The sequence below is a fragment of the Podarcis cretensis genome (genome assembly GCF_951804945.1).
Source record: "Podarcis cretensis genome assembly, chromosome: 7".
Classification (NCBI taxonomy): domain Eukaryota; kingdom Metazoa; phylum Chordata; class Lepidosauria; order Squamata; family Lacertidae; genus Podarcis; species Podarcis cretensis.
Window position 1 is genome coordinate 48,130,105 of NC_137176.1, and position 17,688 is coordinate 48,147,792.

The following is a 17,688-nucleotide window of genomic DNA, read 5'->3' on the forward strand; positions in this document are numbered from 1 at the left end:
CCCCTCCCCAGATGGCCAGTGATGCGGCAACGTTAGAGAAACATAGCAGAATAATGACAAAGAATGATGTGTGGATGGTCCAGTATAAACCCACTACTAGTGCATGATTATTGCATCAGTGGCATGTTGAAGAATCCACCCACATGAAAAAGCACCAGTGTGGTGGGCCCTTCTGTGGATCACCCCACCATAAAAGGAATTGCCCGGCGGGTAGAAGCTCCTTTGATACAATTTTGTATCAGGCTTCAAATGACTTAAGAGACAAGTAAGAGGTTATCAGCACCCTGCAGGATGGTATTATCTCCATCAGGCTCTGCTACATTGGACAATTAATAAAGATGATTGCATCTAAGAGGCTAAATTTGGTATATTACTGCACTGTGCTTGACTTCTACTACCCTCATGACAAATGAGTCAGAGGTACAGCCATGGGGTTTTGAGGAATAACTCTTTATGCTAATTAATGGTATCAGTATACACAGGTTGAGGCTGATATAATCAGTGCAACTGATAATGCAGGTATAAAACACAATTAACTATTTGCATATACATGACAACAGATTTAGCAGCAGAGCAAATCTTTGGCAGTAACACCCCACCCCACCAACAAAGCTTCCCTACAAGAACAGGTACAACAAAACCGAATGTTACAAACCTTATGGCTGAAATATATGAGCTGTGATTTGGGAGGTTGCCAAATTAATTCATTTTTCTCATTCAGAACCTGCATTTTTCTGACATGAGCTTGGTACCAGGGAATGTGGTTTGTAATAATTTGAATCTAAAACTCGAAGCAAACCCGTTCAGTTGCTACAGAAATGAGATGGGGGAAAGTATACAAAATGTATACAAGAAATGCTCGCACAAAAAAAGAAAAGGAAATATTCACTGCAGTCCCTGAAATCTGACTGCAGTTGCCACAATCTATAGTTTTATGGTTTCTATCCATACTGAGCTCTTATCTGGAAGGACTGCCCCATCAATGTTAATGAAGGCAGCAAAACAGCCATCAAGTTCTTGTCTATGTATGAATCTGATTCTCCATCTAAAGAAATGTTAAGCCTACGTGCAGACCATATGTGAAGCTCTTCATAATGGCAAATGGCGGCATGGAATTTTGTTATCATTTGGCCACCAGTTGGTAAACATAACCTTGTCAGGAGGCCCCACTTGTGTTCGTGGTGACAGTTACTTGATTTATGACTCTGAGTCAGGTATGTGATTCAGGACTCAACCCATGCCTTTTTAATACTCTCAGAAAATTCAGTGAAAGAGGAAGGTTGAAAGAAGTTAGGGGTCCTCAGTGCTGGCCCAACACATAGAGTTACCTAAGCTTAGGCCAACACTTGGGGTGGGGGGACTTGCTGCACCATTCAGTTCTTATCCTTATCTGCCTACTGGTGCCAGGGTCATTCCTGGGAGAGGGAAGAGGAGCATATTATGAGAAGAACCATTGAGGCATGTGTTATTGTGCCGTTGCTAAGCTGCAACTATTAATGCTACATTTCCTTGGGTCTTTTTTACTTAAGTCAGTCAGTCAACTCCTGCACGATTCAGCAACAGTGATCACCTGTGGAACATTTCGTGCCCTACTGGCGCAAGACAGCTGAACAAAGCATTCAGCATGCATGCTGCAACACCTAAGCACAAGAATGTGATTTAAAGGTAACGTGGGATTTTAATGCAGAGCTTTCCTAGGTTTAAGTCTCGACCTTAATGGTATAACTTGCATTGACATTTTTTCATTTTGTTTTGACATCATAATTGAGTCTAATCTCCACAGACTTGCATTGTGCTCTCACTTCAGATTGTAATCTTGCAGTGCAGTTTCACCCTAAGAGCATTGTAGTGCTGCTTTCTCCAAAGTGTGTGTGGAAATAATTTTACCATTGTAATATCACCTCATATTGGCTTCATAACAAGGTCTCTGAAGAGCTGCACTAAAATAATTTGGCCACTATAATGACCTCACAGTGTCATGAACCAATTGCCATTACAAACTCTAAATGAGCTTGAGAAGGAACTTCTGTGCTGGCTCATTAGCAACTGCATTCTGCTATGCCGAACCTCTAATTTAAGCCTTCCTTACTCCATTACTGGATGACCACAGCTCCAAATTAGGGTAGCGTGGTTCAGCACCGCATTTTTATTAAGCACTTGTAGAGCGACATAGGCTTTGCTTATTTTTGTCATTATCAATGGCCTGGAGAGAATAATGCTCGATGTCTAACTTTACTTGAACAATATTATGAGAAATTAATAGGAATGCCCACACCTGAATATTGCTAGACTTATCTGATCCAGCATCAAAACACATTCAGATCCAACTTCAGGCTTAGACTGTGATGAGGTGTAGCAGACACCTAGACCCCAGTTGACATTCCTGCATGCTTTCAAAATATTCCACTGGCTGCTTTGGCTGAAATCCTAGACCCGCTTACCAGGGAGTAAGCCCCATTGAACTCAGCGGGTTTGCCTCTGAGAACACCTGTGTAGGTTACACCATAACTCCACCTTCCTGTTTGAGGATTGGAAGCTGGGCTTTGGACAATGACTAGTTAAATAATAATGATGTTTAAGATACCTTATCCACATAAAGATATCCTCTCCATTCAACCAGGAAGTAAAATTAACACCACTGCACTGCACATTTTATTGCACTGAGTGATTATTAAGTAGAAAGGCTGAATGTGTCTTCCTGGTGTGACCTGCTTTTCTTGGAATTATGGGGCTGTGGTAAACCATGATGCCAGTGTGCTGGAACATTCACAAGAACTGTGCAGCATACCAAAAATATCATGCCACAAGTGCTGCTTTAATTCTGTAAAAAAAGATGGTTGTGTGAGTCTGCTCCAATCCAAGTCTTTACAGAACATCTGAGAAACATATTATTCATTTATAGGTTTTAAAAATCCATTTTATCCTCTTGTACTTGTCCCCCTTCTTTCTCCTTCACTAGCCTGTTTTTCCCCCTCTAGTGATGTTCTTTTGATGACATGAGAAGTCACATGGGGGGCTTCTTTAATGAGTTGGGTGCTACTCCTGAGAAAGCGTTCATTATTTTAATTGAAGCCTTCATCGCTGGCTGACTTCCAAGTGGCCTACCAGATGTCTCTCTCTTCACAATGGTCGAAACAGATTACAATGTTCTTGTTCATTTTCCCTTTCCTGACAGCCTAGTTTCAAAAAGGTGCCAGACTTTAAGGCAACATGTTCAAAAGCTGGAGGGATGTGTCTATTCAGAACAGTATGCCAAGGATGATGAAGGGACATATCAGGAAAGCACAGATATTTGCACTTGCAAAGGTAAGCTGGGATTGCCAATCAATGACCATTTATGTGGGTAGTGTTCTATTGCTAGGAACTTAATTTGCGACTTACTGGCACATTTTGGGCAATTGTTCAGGGCTTTACAAACCACAGTTTATGAAGCTGGGAGGATGCATTGGAGCTGAGCATTCCTCCCTAAGCCCTCCTTTCTTACCCTTATGTGCTGCTTCAGAACTTCATTTCTGGCTTGTATTAAGCCACAGTTGCCTGTTATGTCTGAAGTGGCGGACTCTGGCTTAATGTCAAGGCACCAAGATATATTCCTCTTGGCTTAATAACCAACATGATGTTGGTTTCTGCTCTCTTGTCACGAGACAATGTTTACATTCCAGTCAGAGTTGCTGTTGGAGTTTCTCACGGGAAAGGAGACTGGATGTGACGTACACTGGTTTCCTGTTTTCACTGTTCTCTCTGTGCTTCTCTACGTGCTTTAGAGGAGAGAGGATGCTTTCTCTGCTCCGGCAGAGGCATGATGTTTTTCTGTAATCTACCAGCTTTGAAATGTAAATAAAGCAATATAGAGTATGTGCACGTATTCCTCATCGTTCCGCTGTGCACGGGACACTGCAAACACAACATTTTTGGTTCCGGGCCCAGAAGAACGCAATCAATCTTGGGAATGGGCTCCGGTATTCGGAACAGCGGCAGAGGGACGGATCGGACGCTATCTCTGCGCGTCAAGATGATTGATGAGGTATGTGCTACTGCTCCGGGCAGCCTGCCAGCATCTAATTAATGGCTTTATGGCTGGACTTTGAACTTTTATGGCCATTTTGCCGGGCACAGGCAAAGGCTATGCTGGGGAAATCGAAAGTAACTTTTAAAAGTGCTTTTGGAATAAAGCAGCTGCAGCAGTGACGCAGCTTGATTTAAGGCAGCAGAGAGAAAGCACTTTTGAACTTGCCTTTGGAATGAGGCTTGAAGCAGCACAGACGCAGCTTGTATAAAGCAGCTTGTTTAAAGCAGCAGAGATGACGCAGAAGGCTAATGCCAGAGTCATGATGGCCCTTCAGGATGCTTGTGGGATTCCTAAGCTAAATAAGAAGAACTATGCGGACTGGGTTCTCTATGCAGAGGCTATTCTGCGGAAAGAGGGTCTGTTTGAAGTTATTACAGACACCCCCCCAGCTCCAATTACAGATGCATGGGAAGCTAGAGATTCCAAAGCAAGGGGAACTCTTACATTGATAGTATCCCCAGAAGAGCTCTGTCTATTGCGTGATAAGACCTCAGCCAGAGAAATTTGGGACGCTTTGAGAGAGGCTCACTTGAGGACAGAAGCTGGATCTACTATGTTTTACTTTAACAAGCTGCATAATATGGCTCTTGCTGAAGGTGGAGATGTGCGTACACATCTGATGGAGATGCAGAATCTGAGACATGAGCTGCAACAGAGAGGACTCAACTTTCCAGAGGCTGTGTATTCCTTCATGATACTACAATCTTTGGGTTCAGGTTGGGAGTCTGTTGCGACTCAGATTGCTGTACAGCCTACCGCTCAGCTGACAGTGGATTATATTACTGCCGTGATTCTGAATGAAGCAGATCGCCGGGGTGCTGGCTGCATGGGAAAGGGGGAGTCTTCACAGACGTCATCCCAGAGTGCAGTGGAACCACCAGATGGCGCCAAAGCTTTGAAGGCAGTGAAATGCTACTCGTGTGGACGTCTAGGCCATATGAAGAGGGAATGCAAATATCCCAGGGCCAAGACAGAGCAGCGCAGCGGAAGCTCATCGCGTGGAAAAGGCCGAGGCAAAAGCAGAGGTCCAGTGTCCAGGACAACGCAGCACAAAGCAATGGTCTCACGCTTCACTCCAAAAGTTGCAGAGGTCCAGAAGACGTCTAGATCTTTCTTCGTTGTTGATTCGGCTGCAACCCATCACATGTGCAACGATAAGCGACTGTTCGTGTCTTTTACACCACAGGAAGGTGCGATTCACCAGGCGGATGACCACACAATCCCCAGTAAAGGCTACGGAACTGTTGTTCTTCACAGTTTGGACTTATCGATACAGAATGTACTTTATGTGCCAGATGCCAAACATAATCTGCTCAGCGTTGGACAGCTGAATGAGTGGAAAATTGACGTTTCCTTTAAGAACAAAAGGTGCATCATCACAAAGAAAAATGATTATGTATTGTATGCTGAATATGTTGATCGTTTATATGTTTTGTATTATGATGATGTTGTGCAGGATGACACATGTTGCATTGCAGGTTCTAACAAATGTTTGCATGCAGGATGTATTCATGATTTTCATCGAAAATTTGGTCATTTGAATTTTGAGGCAGTATCTAAAATGCCTGCCTTGGTTGAAGGTATGACTATTAAACCCTGCAGGTACCACATGAAGTGCAAGGCATGCGCAGCAAACAAGGTGAAAATGGCTGCGAAAGGTAAGGTGTCTAGTAGGCAAGCTACAGAACCACACCAAATTGTTCATGCTGATTTGGTTGGACCACTAGCGCCCTCTTTGGGTGGAAATAGGTACTTCATGGTTCTCATTGATGCATTTTCCAGGTATATTTATGTGTACAATCTCAAGCAGAAATCAGAGGCTTTTCCTAGGTTCAAGGAATTCTGTGCTTGGTTGGAAAATGTGCATGGTAAGAAGATAAAAATTCTTTTCACTGATCGCGGGGGGGAATTCACTTCTCAGCAGTTTGAAGCTTTTCTGTCTGAGAAAGGAATTCAACACGATTTGTCTAGTCCTCGCTCGCCTTGGCAGAATGGACTTTGCGAGAGGGCAAATCAAACATTGCTTCAAGGGTTAAAAACCTTGCTGCATGATGCCAATCTTCCAGAGAGTTATTGGGCCGAATCTCTCTCGTGTTTTGTTTACAGTTATAATCGCAGGTTATCTTCAGCGATTGGTTGTACCCCCTATGAGAAGATGTTTGGCAAAAAGCCATATATCAAACACATGAAAATTTTTGGTTCTGACATGTGGGTTCACTCACCACAAAACTCCAAGTTAGACAAACGTGGTTTGCATGGTATCTTTCTAGGTTATGAGAAAGGTTCTTACAGAATAAGGATGACTGACTCTAAGCTCACAAGAAGTGTTGAGTACAATGCCAAGTGGGGGGAGAATGTGGGAATTTTCCAATGTTACCCTGATGACAGTGATGAGACTGAGGATAGTCAAAAGCAACCACAGCAACCCACACCCACTGATGAAAGTTCTGATTCTGAGTCTGAAACTGAATCAAGTGATTCAGAGGATTTCAAGAGTGCGAAAGCCTCTATGCGACCCTCTGAAAGCTCTGATCAGGAATTGGAAGAACCATTGTTCACAATAGGTCACTTTTCTCCTAAGAAGGAAGAGGAGAGTGTTGAAGACTTAAGGCTAATTCACAGATCACAAAGAGCCACAAAAGGCAGACCTCCAAAGAGATTTGCTGATAAGTTTGCTAAGATAGCAGTAACAGCTGTTAAAAGCTCCAAGAAGGTATTTGAACCTTCAAGTTTCCAAGAAATCCAGGTTTTGGATTCAAAGGAAGCTGAGCCATGGTTAAATGCCATGAAAGCTGAGCTTGATTCCTTGGAAAGGAACAAAACATGGGAACTTGTTCCAGTAGTTCCAGGAATGAAACTGCTTGGAAGCAAATGGGTCTTCAAAGTGAAGACTGATCAAAATGGCAAGATAGTCAGACACAAAGCCAGATTGGTAGCCAGAGGTTTTGCACAGGTACCAGGTGAAGACTATCACGAGACCTACTCACCCACAGTGAGGTATGAGAGCATTAGGCTTATGCTCAAGCTAGCTGCAGAGGAGAATCTACACATTAGTCACCACGATGTAAATACAGCTTTTCTGTACGGATCTCTAGGTGAATCACTTTATATGCTTCCACCTGATGGCGTACAGGTAAAACAGGGATTTGTTTGTGCTCTGAAGAAGTCCCGTTATGGTCTCAAACAAAGTGCACGGTGTTGGCACACAAAACTCACTGAAGTATTGTTTTCTCTAGGGTTTTAAGCAAGGGAAAGCTGATCCATGTGTATTTGTCAAAGAGGAGGGGCAAAAGAAACTGTATTGTTTGTTTTATGTTGATGATTTATTATTCTTTTGGAAAGATGTCACAATGTACAATAACGCCCTAGCTCAACTGAAAGAACACTTTGACATGAAAGATCTTGGTGAGGTAAACAACTACCTATCTCTGGAAATAGAGAAAGATCAAGATGGTAACATTCTAGTACACCAGTCACGGAAAATTGCTGATGTGTTAAGCAAGCTAAACCTGATGGATGCTAACCCTGTAGACACACCGATGACAACAGGTTATCAGGTAGATGACACTGAAGAAGCATTTTCTGACACTACACTGTACAGAAGTGTGCTAGGCAAGCTAAACTTCATTGCCAGATGTTCAAGACCAGACATTGCTGTTAGCTGTAATTTGCTAAGCAGACAAGTCAACAATCCTACTGTTAAGGATTGGAAAGCTCTGAAACGCATAGCGCGCTATTTGAAAGGCACTATACATTACAGACTGAGGTTTAACAATCAGAAGTCTGGTGGTCTTGAGATATTTGCAGATGCAAGTTTTGGAAGTGACACTACAGACAGGAAAAGCACGTCTGGAGTTTGCTACATGTACAATCAGGGTCTATTTGATTGGTCATGCAAGAAGCAAACAACAGTTAGCTTAAGTACTTGTGAAGCTGAACTGAATGCACTGTCTTATTCACTCAAAGATTGTGAATGGTTGTTACAATTGTGCAAAGACATGAAAATTCCTGTCAAATGTCCAATCCAGGTTTACCAGGACAACAAAGCATGTTTGGCTTTGCTGAATTCTGAAGGTTGTAAGCAAAGCACGAAGCACTTGCAATTGAAGTTGCAACATGCTAGGGAACGTATTCAGAAGGGACTCGTAACGGTGTCCTATATGCCAGGTAATGAAATTCCTGCTGATGTATTGTCCAAGATTGTATCAAGGGATCAACACTGTACCTATGTGCAGAAGTTGGGTTTGTACTGATATTGTACGAACACGCTGCCCAGTGTTGTTCACAGAAAGGGGGAGGATGTTGGTTTCTGCTCTCTTCACTGTGCAGCGAAGTGCTTGTCACGAGACAATGTTTACATTCCAGTCAGAGTTGCTGTTGGAGTTTCTCACGGGAAAGGAGACTGGATGTGACGTACACTGGTTTCCTGTTTTCACTGTTCTCTCTGTGCTTCTCTACGTGCTTTAGAGGAGAGAGGATGCTTTCTCTGCTCCGGCAGAGGCATGATGTTTTTCTGTAATCTACCAGCTTTGAAATGTAAATAAAGCAATATAGAGTATGTGCACGTATTCCTCATCATTCCGCTGTGCACGGGACACTGCAAACACAACACATGAAGCCTGTATTCCTAGCTTGGATGTTCATTGCCCACAGTGAGGTGATAGTGAGAATCTGGTTACCCTTCCCTCTGAACAGCCAAGGGGAGTCAGGAACAGTAGTTGCATCACAGGACACAGCAGACGATGGGCAGCAGTTGGATAATCAGAAGTGAGATGTGGTGGCTGAGAACCTCTGGCTTCCTACTTCCAGGAAGTATGAATTGGCCATACCTGTCTATCTCTTACTGAGATATATTGCCTGCCCTCCAATCAACAGCAACTCTGACTCAACTGGGCTATGCACTCAGCAGCTAAAAGATAAAACTGTTCATCTTCACTAGTAAAGCTGCCAGCACAAATGAGCATGACCAGCAATGTGCTAATTAATACGGTTGCTATTTTAATTTGGTGTGGAAATATACAATATTCGTGTCACTTCAACAAATAGTGTATGTGGCTATGATCAGATCCATGCACACACAATTTATCAGACTAGGACGTGTGAGGCCAGGGTTCAAATCCCCACTTGGCCATGAATCTCACTAGGTGACCTTGGGCCAGTCACTGCCCCTCATCTCTACCTCACAGGGTTGTTGTGGGGATTAAATAAGGAGGGTGAGAGCCATGTATGTCACATTGAGCTCTCTGGAGAAAAGATGAGCTATAAAGACAATAAATAAATAAAAACAACCCAAGATCTGTGAAGACATTACATTTTTACGATAACCTCTCACTTATTTCTCAAGTCATATTACTTACTCTTTCCCACATGTTTACTTTACATTCTTCTTGTTGTTTTGTTGTTGTTTTGTTATGTTGCTTTTATGTACTACCTTCAAAGTATAAAACCTAATAAATACAATAACCCCTCCCCCAAGATAATTGAAAGAAATGGAAATTTGAATGGAAGGGGCACCAATTATATTCCTTACTCAGGGCACCATTTAATCTAAGGCTAGCTCTATCAGTGGCCAGAGGAGGGCAGGGAGTGGATGACACTTTGCACATTAGGTATGCATCTAAGTTGTTTTGTGTCTGTGTCCAAACATGTAAAATGTGAATGTGGCAGTGAATGTGTTTACAGAGGCAAGTGTCAGGTAGCTGTGATTGGCTGTAGCCCCCAGTTGCATACACAAACTCAGTCTCAGGCATGCCTTTGCACCCAAGTGTGAAATAGTTGTGTTTCTGGAAGAAGTAAAAAGGGGAAAACACAAGTGTAGGGCATAGCAGGTTCAGGGTCACCCTAATGTGAAGCACAGTGCTGTGGTTGGCTCAGGGGACACTTTCGAGGTGCCAAATTCTTGCTATATCTTTTTGCCGTGAAGTAGATATGCATGTACTCGGGACGCGGGTGGCGCTGTGGGTTAAACCACAGAGCCTAGGGCTTGTCGATCAGATGGTTGGTGGTTCGAATCCCCGCAACGGGGTGAACTCCCGTTGCTTGGTCCCTGCTCCTGCCAACCTAGCAGTTCGAAAGTACGTCAAAGTGCAAGTAGATAAATAGGTACCGTTCCGGCGGGAAGGTAAATGGCGTTTCCGTGCACTGCTCTGGTTTGCCAGAAGCGGCTTAGTCATGCTGGCCACATGACGTGGAAGCTGTACGCCGGCTCCCTCGGCCAATAAAGCGAGATGAGCGCCGCAACCCCAGAGTCATCCGCGACTGGACCTAATGGTCAGGGGTCCCTTTACCTTATATATGCATGCGTGTGCATGCACAAGCACAACTTTGGTTTTGCATTCCAGGCGCCAGCATGTCCCAGAATGAGAAGGATCTTTTCCCACTACAGGAGCATGAAAGCTCTTCCAAGGAGATGCTTCTGCTGGTGATGGATAACTCAGAGAATTAAACTATGATTCCATGCATGGGACATAGTATGAAACTCAGCCTTTTCAGCAAAAGATAGCCCTAGCGTCATTTAAGACAAAAGAGCAAGTTTATTGTATTAAGCAAGGGTCTTTTACAGAAGGAGGTGGCCCCTAATTGTGTGAATAGTTGTGCGGGTATAAAGACCCTTGTACTGATGATTTATCTGAAAGTTCTGGGCATATTAACTTTTGCTAAGAGCAGAGACTAAAAACTTTATGGGGAATGCTACATACATTCCAAAGACCAACAAGAGAATTTAAGTTAGATGTGATTAGTATGAAGAAAGTTACATTTATTATACTCTTATGTATAATTGATCATATGAAAGGCCTTTTGTAACTATAAAAGAGACAGCACATTAAATTGTTTTACCCTGAGGATTATACAAATTTGTGGATATCGGATTGAAACACCAGCCTATTGGTTTCATTGCTATGGTAAATCATTAAGATGTTCTATTTTAATCATAAATCTTGGTATCTATTTATTGTGAATCAAATAGCTCCTCCCAGCCTTTTGCTTTGCTTCATCTGTCAGAGGCAGCCCAAGTACAATCTGGTAACAACAGCATTAATTTCTATTAATAGAGAGTGTCTGTGTTCCTTTAATATGCATGGCACATAATTTTATATTATCCTAAACATGGAGAATTATAGCTGAGAGGCCCATCGTTTATCACAGAAGAGGGTATTGGGTTTTGGAGATGAGGGGAAGCATCCAGGGTTGATAAGGAGATTCATGGCTTGCAGTCGTACATCCTAGGAATGATTTACTCATTGCTGTTGTACTGAAGAAGTGTAGATTGGGGATACTGTCAGGCTGATAAAAATCAGGAGGGTATGTTTGTGCTATCCCCCCTCCAAATTCTCTTTCTTGTTCGCTGGCAATTTGGTCAACTGGAACTGAAAAGACCTTTTAAGTTCTGCAAGTTAGAAAATAAAAGCAGGCAAAGGAAACACATTTTGCAAATATGAAGACTTCAAGTTAGAACCCTCAAACTTAATTGTAGTGAATCATATGAAGGAGCAAACATGTTTAGGAATTCAACACAGTGCAGAACACCTTGCATCACTATCTGCTTTCATGGTTCAACCTGAATACCACACCTTTACAACTAACAGGTGTTGAGTTGCTATGTGGACATCAGCCACCACTTTCCCCCTTTTTTGTTGTTGTTGTTGTTTGCACTAAATTGATGCAGTCCTTTGCAAATGACAGCGGCGGGCAATCTTTCACAATGGTATTGCAGCTAAAAGGCTGCACAACGGTTTGTTAAGCTCTGTAAGGAGGACAATACAGTTCCCAGGATTCTTTGGGGGAAGTAATGTGCTTTAAATATGCTTTCAGTGCCTGGTGCGGATCTGACCTGAGATTCGTTTTAGATATGCACATAGGACGTTTTAAATACATACGCCTAAAAAATAAAATGTGAGCATGACAAATGCCAGAATCATAGAGTGTATCATAGAGATGCACTTGTTGGAAGTTGAGATTGGAGGAAACTCCCCGTTGCACACTAAAAGGATACCAGAGTTTGCCGTTTGTTATTGTGTGAAGTGACCGTGATATTCACCTTTCTTTTTCAGTGGCTGCCATATTATTCACTCCATTCAGTTATTGTTGCTTTAACTGCCTTCCTCCAAGGAACTGAGACTGGCATACGTGGTCACCCTCCCATATTATCTGCCCCACAACCCTGTGAGGTAGGTCAGGCTAAGAGGTTGTGACTGGCTCAAGGCCAGTGAACTATGTGGCTAGGTGGGTCACTCGCAGTGCTAGTGCAACGCTCCGTGCACCATACTGCCCTACACTTTCACCCTTTCGGTAGTCACTTCCTCCATCTCCTTCACCTAGAATGTCAGCTGCTTCAGCTGCTGCATGTAAGTCCTTAATTTGTCCAGCTCCTGGGAGAGTTTGGGAGGTGGGAGGAATCGTTCTTGGAGAAGCAAAGAGCTTGTTGCCATAGGAGCAAACTCCATAGGGCACATAGACTCCTGTATTGCATTAGTTGTTAGGGATGATAGTGTGTTGGTATATTGCCTCTCACTCGGTAAAAACATATCCTGGGAAAGGCCAGGCAGGAGTTTTTTCTTCCTTTAGCATATGATTCCATACATGAAAAAGTTTCATTGTGCACATTAGAGTCCCTGCATCTAAAGCAGGGGAGATATATATATATATATTTAATTGATGGCAGCTGGTGTGGTGTACAAACAGCTGGGCCGGGAAGATCTCAGTTCGAATCAAGCCACGGTCTTTCAGCATAACTACCTAGCAGGACCGTTGTGAAGAAAATAAAACAATACTAATAATATAAAGAGACTGACCCAGGTATGCCACCTGACGCTTACAGGAGGAGTGGTAGGGTACAAACAGGGTTGCCAACAACAGCTTGATCTGCAGAAATGAAGCTTTTCATAGCAAGGAAATACGTACAATCATCTGCTAATATCTGCATGTTACACTGCAGCGAAAAAGCGCAGGAGTCAGGCCTGTGAAATAGCAGGCACAAATGTAACACTGTACAGTAATAAATACATTTAACTAGTCCGGCTGTATATTTGAAAAGGAGGGCTGTGAAAAGAACTGACAAGGTCAAGAGAAGCTTTCTGGAGGATTTTGGATGGATAGTGTGGGGTGGGGAGGGGGAACTGATGGAGGTGATAGTAGTGATTCCATTGGTGGTGGAGGGAGAGAAATTGCCAACCTTATTACAATCCCTCCAGCTGCAAGCACACGCTCTTACAAGAGCCCCACACATGCTGTTTTAGGGCAGCTCGACATGAAGAGGTGGCTGCTGCCGGCTTTTGTTAAGAACTGTCCCCTTTGCAGGGCTGAGGGGTCCCCCCCCCCCGGAATAAAAAGAGGGCCGGATGAAAATGCCAAGAATTTCTCTGCAGTCAAACTTGTGTATTTCACCCGGCCCTGCCGATGTTAGTGACAGAATACTGCTGTTTCTCTTAAAGGCGGAAAAATACAGCGCCACCAGCCCTCAAAGGATCTCTGTCACGTGCTTACTTTATTGCTCTACCTTTGTGCACAGTAAGTTGCCACTTAGCTTCAGTTGCTGTTCTTGACTGACATTGTTATTTGTCTTGTACATTTCAGAACTGCTTTGTAGTTAGCCTGGGAAATTGAGAGTACATATGTGGTTAAAAATGGGCAAGGGGGGCGGGCGGGAGCAGTGAAAGAGGTGAAGAAAATGCCGCTATGTTCCCATTAGTGCCTCTGCCATGCTCTCCATTTTCCTATTGTCTCCTTCCAGAGCTTTTCTGCTTAGACCGAGACTTCTGTGACTGGAGTATTAAGTTGAAAAATCAGTGAGAAAGAAGGATGTTTCTTGAAATGCTCTAATGGCCAAAGGGGTGGGGGGAGAAGCCTACCAATGTATTATTTATTTAAATTTATAGTCCAGCATATGCTAAACACTTGGGGCAGGTAACAAATGGGTGGAGAAAGCATAAATAAAAACAGGATTAATAACCAAGCACAAAAATGCATTAAGCCCCACACAACTCTCAGAGGTTGCCTTGTTTGGAGTTGCGAAGGAATTTTTTACCAGGTTATTCTGATTAGTGATTGTGCAGTAATTTTGCTTCCTCTGGATGTGGGTTCCCTTACTCCGATAATCTTGAGATAAGTGCTTTTGCTGTTATGCAGGGATCCTCTCCTTCCTGCTACAGCACACTGGGATCTGAGTTGCTGGTCTGCTGAGGTGTACAATATAGGTTTGGGCTGTATATGTTGGTCCCTTCCAGTTCTGCTGTTCTAACCAATCAGTTGTGTGTCATTTTAGAAGAAGAAGCTAGGATCAGTAACGTGAATAGTGAAGTGGGAAGAGCTTGGATGCACACTGTGCCCCAAGAGCTTCCTATCTTGGTTCTCAATTCTGATGATCCAAATACAGCACGCAAGTGATGCTACGGTTCAGAGGCAAGAAAGTGATTCTAAACTATTTGAGCCGTGCGGTTCACCTTACAAATAATTAGGGGTGTTAGAAATGCATAATAAGACTATGGAGAAATTGCCAACAGCTTCTAAGGCAAGTAGGTCAAACATAAAAGAAAACACTTCCATTTGATTAGGAAATCAGATTTGAGACTTGGCTTCACCCCTACATATCTGTTGTTATTCCGCACTCATGGGAGTGACTTAAAACAGAAATCTGTTTCTGGATATAGCCCACAATATGGCATTGCATCAATTGAATTCTTATGATTTATTTTTTTCTGCATTAAAAAATGAGATGGAATTGGCCCAGCTATTGTTCCTAAATATCAAGATAGACTTTTGCTTCACCACCACAGAAGAGCCAAATACCCATCAAACACCACTTTTATGAAGCGTCTCAAAATGTCTAGTCTGTCCAACAACCATTGTGTTTGGATAAACTCTGAAGGCTGCCTTCTGGATTTTCTTTTCAGAGACAGGGAACGTGTGGGCCTCCTGCAGATCAGCCAACTCTGGGATTTGGGCATACTCTTGACGAATAAAGAGGATGGCACCATGCCTCCAGGGGGTTGGAATGCAGGGCAACATGTTTGCTCCAAAATAAACGTCATGTACAATACATTCATAAGGTTTGTTGGGTTTACTTACATTGTCAGGGTGCTGTCTCCTGGAGATGTTAAAACATTTAGGGGCCTTCAGCTAAGCAATTCCATGTGAAAGTCTTCTGGCAGCAGCATGTTCACACTGCGGTAGGTAACCACATGCATCGTTTTCTGTTACTAATGAAGAGTGTGTTTGCGATTGCTCCGAGAAGATGTGTCTCATAGATAGATACCAGATTGCCCTAATGGCAGACACGTGTGAAGTTGTACCATACACTTCTTGATCTGGGCCATATTTCCAAACTATAAAACTAACCACCAAAAGATTGATTTGTTTATTTAATTTATTTATTTCGCTTTATCTGTTTAGTTATTAATTTTAAATCCAGCACTTCCTCACCAAGGAACCGAGGGCAGCAAAAAACAACAAAGCAATGCTGTAAAAACAACAACAACAGTTTAGAACCATTTAAAAAACAATCACATGTTCTCACAGCTAATCATTTCAAGGTTGCGAGGAACAGAAACATTCAGCCATCAAATGCCTTGGTAAACAGGAATGTTTTGACTGCTCCTGAAAGTTAATAAAGAGGAAAACAGATGCACCTCACCAGAGAGGGCATTCAGCAAATGGTAAACTGCAACTGAGAAGGCCCTGTCAATGCCAATGAGATAGCACCCTGTGGTAGCACCATTAGCAGAGCCATCCTTGCCAACTGTAGGGCCCAATATGGTGTTATACAGAAATGCACTCTTTTTTGGTACTTGGGCTCAAAGCTGTTCAGGACTTTGCATGCTTGTAGTAACACATTGGGTATGGTAGCACACTGGCAGTCAATTCAAGGCTTTCAGGACTGGTGTCACACTGTCCCATCAGGCTTCCTCGCTTACCAATTCAGCAGATGCATTCTGCACTAACTGCAGTCTCTGAACCATCTTCAAGGGCAGAACCATGTACAGCACATTGCAGTAGTCCAAGTGAGAGGTGAGTGGAGCCGGCTAGCCATGAACAGCTGTAGCTAATTGACCAAGATGGGCTATATGCTGCTAGTGACAGAAACTATTTTAGTGAGTTATGGGGATGTATGAAGTAGGTGTGCACCTGGGCACACAGTGGGGAGGCATAACTTATTCCTGTACCTGGTGGCCACAGATATCAATAATTATCAAGACAGCTTCTGTCTGAATAGCCTTTGGGTTTCTCTTCGTTGGTCACACCAAAGTGTGACAGTATGTTTGAAGAACAGAATGGAGTGTTGGGAAGGGAACTGGCTTGTCGCACATTGGTGACAAGGGGGGATTTCTTCAAACTGCAAAGAGCAGCTTCAAAGGAGCAATTTATGTCACTATTGCAGCAGGGAAAATTGAGCTGCTCCTCCTTGTCTGCGGTAGTCCTGATAATTATGCTTTTTTAAAAGTGCACATTAAATGCAAAGATACATTTAATATCATGGATAATTTGTTCCTTAGATAGGTAGAAGGACACGCACATTTCATAGGCTGAGCCCTGTTAGGCATTCTGGGGCATGGTCTTGCTTTCGGATGGAAATCATACCTTTAACAGGAAGGGAAAACTATTCAAGTGTAACCTATCCATTAACTGAGTAAAAACCTTATTGTGACTTTGCTAAGGAGATTGCTCGAAAATGGAGACTGCTAATGGTTGGGAAATACTCAGACATCTGTATAGAATGTGTAGAAGTTGCCGGGGGGGGGGGGAACACACATCATCAAAGCTTCAGAAAGGTTACACAGACTCCCTTGCCTATCTAAGAGAAGGAGATCTGATAAAGGTTTGTGTTGCGTGTCTGTGCATGTGTGAGAGAGTGAGAGAGAGTAAAGCAGCTGTCCTCAACTTGTAGCCCTCCAGATGTTGTGTTGTACTAGAACTCTCTCATCACCACTGGCCATGCTAGCTGGGGTTGCTAGGGGCTTGAGTCCAACAGTGTCTCTCTATCTGCCTAACACCCTCCCTCCTTGTCTGAGCACCAAAGTAGTTTTAGAACATAGACAAAATGAGGGGTAAGTTGAGAGAGAGAGAGAGACTGGTTGAAGGCACCTTGTTGGTGCCAAGTGCATCTCTCTGGAGTCCTGAACTGAGGTAGTGATGCCTCTGCCTGGATTATGCCTAGTCCTTGTTGTTGTTGTTGTTTAGTCGTTTAGTCGTGTCCGACTCTTCGTGACCCCATGGACCAGAGAACGCCAGGCACTCCTGTCCTCCACTGCCTCCCGCAGCTTGGTCAGACTCATGCTGGTAACCTCGAAAACACTATCCAACCATCTCATCCTCTGTCGCCCCCTTCTCCTTGTGCCCTCCATCTTTCCCAACATCAGGGTCTTCTCCAGGGAGTCTTCTCTTCTCATGAGGTGGCCAAAGTACTGGAGCCTCAGCTTCACAATCTGTCCTTCCAGTGAGCACTCAGGGCTGATTTCCTTCAGAATGGAGAGGTTTGATCTTCTTGCAGTCCATGGGACTCTCAAGAGTCTCCTCCAGCACCATAATTCAAAAGCCTAGTCCTTATGCCCATGCAAAAATAAATCAAACCCAGGGAGTGCTGCCCCCTGGAGATTCTCAATATTTGGAGATGTGGGGAGTGGAAT

The 17,688-nt window shown here is 43.4% G+C and overlaps 1 long non-coding RNA gene across 4 annotated transcripts; it reads left to right on the forward strand.

Annotated features, from left to right (window-relative positions):
* The first annotated feature begins 1,537 nt into the window (after positions 1-1,537).
* On the forward strand, positions 1,538-16,625 carry LOC307219496. 4 transcript variants are annotated; one of them, XR_013840435.1, is made up of 5 exons: positions 1,538-1,665; positions 3,176-3,306; positions 13,501-13,576; positions 15,142-15,234; positions 16,558-16,625. It is a non-coding gene; the product is annotated as an uncharacterized lncRNA (long non-coding RNA). The 4 variants fall into 4 exon arrangements; XR_013840436.1 differs by lacking the exons at positions 15,142-15,234; positions 16,558-16,625 and adding an exon at positions 13,800-15,135; XR_013840437.1 differs by lacking the exons at positions 15,142-15,234; positions 16,558-16,625 and adding an exon at positions 14,331-15,135.
* The last annotated feature ends 1,063 nt before the right edge of the window (positions 16,626-17,688 follow it).